Here is a 5,092-nt window from a genome sequence, read left to right on the forward strand (position 1 = left end):
GTGTCCCATAACTTCATTTTTTTCTATACGATTTTAATATACGATATTTATTGTTTTAAATGACAAATATAAATAAATATATATAAAATATAAAATAAATAATATATATATATACGGTGAACCCCAGAAACACGAGAAACAGATTCCATAGGATTCATGTTCCAATTATTTCACCCAAAAAAAGTATCAATGAGAAGATGATCTTTAATATATCCTAAATATTAGGGTGTCCCATAACTTCCTTTTTTTCTATACGATTTTAATATACGATATTTATTGTTTTAAATGACGAATATAAATAAATATATATAAAATATATATATATACATATGTATATATATGTATGGTGAACCAGGAACACGAGAAACAGGTTCCAACCACGAGTACCGTAGATCCTTAAGACATCATTGAAGCGAATGGTAACCAGCTTCGGCCGTTGGTCAGGATTTCACTGTAAATGTCAACCGACGGAACGTAAAACGTCTCACCGATTTGAAGGAAAGTCGTTCGTTCGGCAAGAGTTAAAAAAAAAAATAAATAAGTAAGTAAAAAACAAATAAATAAATAAATAAATAAATAAGTAAAGAATGTAAAATAATGAAAGAATGAAAGAGAGAGAGAGAGAGAGAGAGACTCGGACCACTTACATTGCGTGCATTTCACGCGTGTGTAACACCTGAGAAAACTGACGAGTCGTGAAATCTGCACTGCTGATTGGTCCAGCACACATACACATATATATATATATTGTATGTACATTTAAATCTTTCGAAAATAATACAATCATACGTATAAGTATGAGACCTATGATGTTTCTTATAAGAAATATTCTTACACCAAAGTATATTTGTGTGCAAATGTGTGTGAGTTAGAATATGCGAAACTTGTGTCGTCGAACAAACAAGTGCAACTAGGCGATAAATCGATATTGTTATGGTGGTGCCATGGAATACGAAAATCGTAAACTTTACAGATACCTCAAGAGTAATCATTTCAAGCACGGTAACCTTTTGTTTATGATATTTCACTTTCTATATGACCAGATTCTACCTATATACGTGTGTGTGTGTGTCGTGTACCTAAAGAACATTGGAATCGCAAAATTCAAACTCAACTCCTGTCTCTTTCCTTTTCATCTCTTCCTTTCCCTTTACCCCCTCCCCCTCCTCATCCTCCTCCACCACCTCCTCATTTTATTCCACCTTTTCTTTCTCTTTTTTAAATCACCTTCGCCATCACCTTCTTCTTCTTCTTCCTATTATTATTATTATTATTATTCTGATTCTTATTTTTCTTCTATTTCTATTCGCTTTGTTACATTCTGATCCTTTTGAATATCTATGCACCTACGCACCTATGAATGTGTACATGTATCTGTTTGTGTGTGTGTGTGTGTTAGAATTGGTATAGGATTTTTTGTAAAACCAGAACTCGTAACTTAAAATCAGTTAGTTTATATTTAGAAAATACGGAAAGTTAGTAGAGTAACGTATGCGTAATATATGTATGTATGTATGTATATATGTGGTGTGTCTAATTAATGCGACTATTAACACGATTACGCGATCAACAGTACGAAATGCTATCTCTTTCTCTTTCTTTCTTGTACACGCATACACACGTAAACATTTTTCCTCGTTCGTTTTATTTATTCTCTTTATCTTTTTTCTTCATTTTTTTTATTTTTTTATCTACAGGACAAGTTATTACGCAAAGCCGGAAATTATTGGTGTTTTTTTTTTTTCTTTTCTTTTTTTTTTTTTATATCAACGAGATATTAGTATATATCGAATATAACGGTATCGATATATGCCAATGACATAAATTCTCTACGACTCGTTTTCATACGCACTTAAAAGTTTTTTTCTTTTTTCATTTTTTTCTTTTTTTTTATATTTGACACAGAGAGAGAGAGAGAGAGATTTTTTTTTTTTCGAGAAAAGAAAAGAAATAGAAATTACATACGAGTTTGCACAACAAGATCGAATACATTTTTACAAAAGTGTTACGTCAATATAAATAAATAAATAAATAAATGAAAAAAGAAAATTGTAAAAATACCAAAAAAGTGAAAAAGAGAGAAAAGTCGTAATTTAATGTTATGGAAATTGCTTGTATACTGAAACGAATATTTTCACCCCATAAAAATGGCGTCAAAAGTATTGTTCCCCCATCCACATCTACCGACCCCATAACTTCACGAAAAAAGTACGAATATTCTGTGACGAACAGGACGAGCTTATCTCAAACCCCCATCGTTATTGGGAAAATGCAATTCCTTCACCTCACCCCACCTCCCCCCCCCCTTACCCTAACTCTTTTTTATTTTATATCAGACGAAACAAAAATTCTAATTCGTTTTTTTTTTTTTTGCAAACATATAGCTGTCACTAACACGATATCTAAAAATATAAATATCTTATTTTATCTCGTATTTGATTAAACATTAATTTAGTATATATATTTATTTGTGTTATAAATAAATAAAAAATAAAGTTAGACAGTTGAAGAGAAAAGTATATCGGATAATTTAGATCGATCTTTTGATCTACCCCCCCCCCTCCCCCCTCCCTATCCCTCCACACCTTTTACCGTCTCCTATTACATTCGCGTAGATAATTCAAAACGATTAATCTAAATGAAGCCCTTACCAACAAGATATCTCTACACATTTAACCAATCTAATTTCAACCCCTTTTTGCACGCACACACGACTCACCCTTTCATAATACTCTCATTCTCTCATTCTCTCTCTTTTTATCTCATATAATCTCATCTAATATTTTTCATAATAAATATATAATATCTTATATCATCCTAAATATCAAAATGCAATAAATATTAAGATAATAAAAAAAACATTTTCACATACATACATACATAGAAACACAAGTTAGATAACCCCATAAGTATTACTAAATCTGTAATAATACCATAATTATTCTAAATCGAAATGATTCACACGTATAAAAAAACATTGACAAAAATTGAACAAGAAAAAAAAAGGTAACATTTAATAAAATATATGAAACACATAAAAAGAAATAAAAACAATGAAATTTCGTATAACTTTTTAAAAAGTTTAAAGAAGATATATGCCATCTCAACGATCCTTTAGAAGAAACATTATCTATCTATCTATCTATCTATCTCTCTCTCTCTCCCAGTGCACGAAACATAATCGTTTTTGCAGTCGGTCCGGTTCTCCGGTCAGGTACCGACCTACCGGAACGCGAGGAACCCGCCCAGCACCAGCACCAGCACCACCAGCACCAGAACCAGCAGCATCATCCATCGTGAACGGAAAGGTACGAAATGCTGGAATGAACAGCGTGCCGGTGACGGTATGCCAATGCTGCGTTGTTCAACGGAAAAGGGGTATGATTCAAGTAGTGGGGGGTGGGAGGGGGTATAACGAATAAGAACAGGAAGGTAGGGGGAAAGTCGAACGGGGAGAACGTGGTTTGAACCCCACCAAAGGTTTTACTAAAGAATGGTAGGGGAAACGTGGTACTGGTGATGCTGTTGGCAGGAGAAGGTACAACGTAATCCAATGGCGTAAACATTAACAATATGACGAACTATACCTATCCAAATGGTTGCTACAAATAAATCGAGTTTACGCCAATGACGAAGAAGCCAGTTTCAACGATTTCCCCCACTACTTTTGTACGCCCCACCCTATTGGCAACAGCAACGGCGGTGGCAACGGCGGCGACGGCGGCGGCAAATGTGACGGCTATGACGAGGACTATGACGACCGTGACGACGATGACGGTGACGGTGACGGCGTTTTAGTGGCGTCGAGGCGCCCCTTTCAGTACGAAGCCGACGACCGGGCCAGCTGCAACCGTTGCACCTGTCGTCCCGTTTCTTCCTTATATTCTTCTAACCTTTTATTATTCTTATTCTCACATTATTATATTCTTATAATATTTCTTCATTTTTATCTTTTTATTATAATTATTTTACTTATACCTTTTTTTTCCTTTTTTTTTTTGGTTTTGTTTGTTTGTTCTTTTCCTTTCTTCTTTTTATTTATTTCACTTTTGTCTTTTACCTATCTCTGTCTTTCTATTTCTCTTGGACCATAAAACGCGACTTTCGGACACGAATTTGTGTTAAACTCGACGTGTATATCTTTTCATCCAAGATAAATTTAATTATTCATCGTTAAGTTGTTAGAAAAATGAATAATGAAACACGTGAAGATATATTATCATAAAAATATTATATACTCTATCCCTATATTCGTATATATAATATATATTTAATTAATATTCTTTCTTTTTCTTTTTTTCTAAAAAAAAAAAGAACACACACAAAAAATACACACGCGGGTGATTTTAATCGTCGTATTGTTTTGTGCCGCGAGTAAATTAATCAGTGAGGAAGAAAATGAAAAAGGAAGAAGTATGGTTAATGTTAGTGAAGGATAAAATAATTCCAACGAAAAAGGACAATTTCAATGATGGCAAATCTAAACGGGATAAAAGATATTTAATATAAATCCCATAATCAAAAATATCCTATTTCTTTTAACTATTATTATTATTATTATTCTTTCTCTCTATCTCTATCTCTCTCTTTCTCTGTTTCCTTTTTTCCAAAATATTTAAATATACGATTAAAAAAATTCGGTTGTATATCGTCGTCGTGATCTATTCCCATGTTGTGAAAAACTTTACCAGTTAAAATAAGTTGACGAATAATCTCGTTGAAAAGAAAAGAAAAAAGGGAGGAAGAAGAAGAAAATAAAAAAAAGGGGGGGTCTGGTTAAGAAGATAAAAGAAAAAGAGTATCATCTTTTGATCGTTTGCCGGCGCATCTTTGGTGATTCGAGGACGAAGCTTGGTTGGATAGAACGGGCAGCAGCCGTGTGCCTACGGTGAGTCCTTCGACGATAAATTCCAGCCTCCCGGAGCCCGAGGGTCAAGAGCGGTCAGACCTCTCGCGCGTCGCGACACGTAGACTGGTTTTCAAAGCATCTACTAGGGCCCTTAACTCAACTCGCGATTCCTCATTTTATTTTTTCAATCTTATTCCTTAATTATTCATCGATTTAACATTTTATATTTGTCACATCTCTCAT

At 33.8% G+C, this 5,092-nt stretch overlaps 1 protein-coding gene across 1 annotated transcript in view; it reads left to right on the top strand.

Annotated features, from left to right (window-relative positions):
- Window positions 1-4,564: 4,564 nt before the first annotated feature.
- Window positions 4,565-5,092, top strand: part of LOC106788267 (storkhead-box protein 1-like) — a gene marked incomplete at its 3' end in the record, with an annotated part of 48,200 nt that continues 47,672 nt past the window's right edge. Inside the window, exon 1 of the mRNA XM_014751397.1 lies at window positions 4,565-4,888. The remainder of the gene's footprint in view (window positions 4,889-5,092) is intronic.

This window comes from Polistes canadensis, unplaced genomic scaffold, assembly GCF_001313835.1.
Source record: "Polistes canadensis isolate GaletaPanama2010 unplaced genomic scaffold, ASM131383v1 scaffold_131, whole genome shotgun sequence".
Taxonomy (NCBI): Eukaryota; Metazoa; Arthropoda; class Insecta; order Hymenoptera; family Vespidae; genus Polistes; species Polistes canadensis.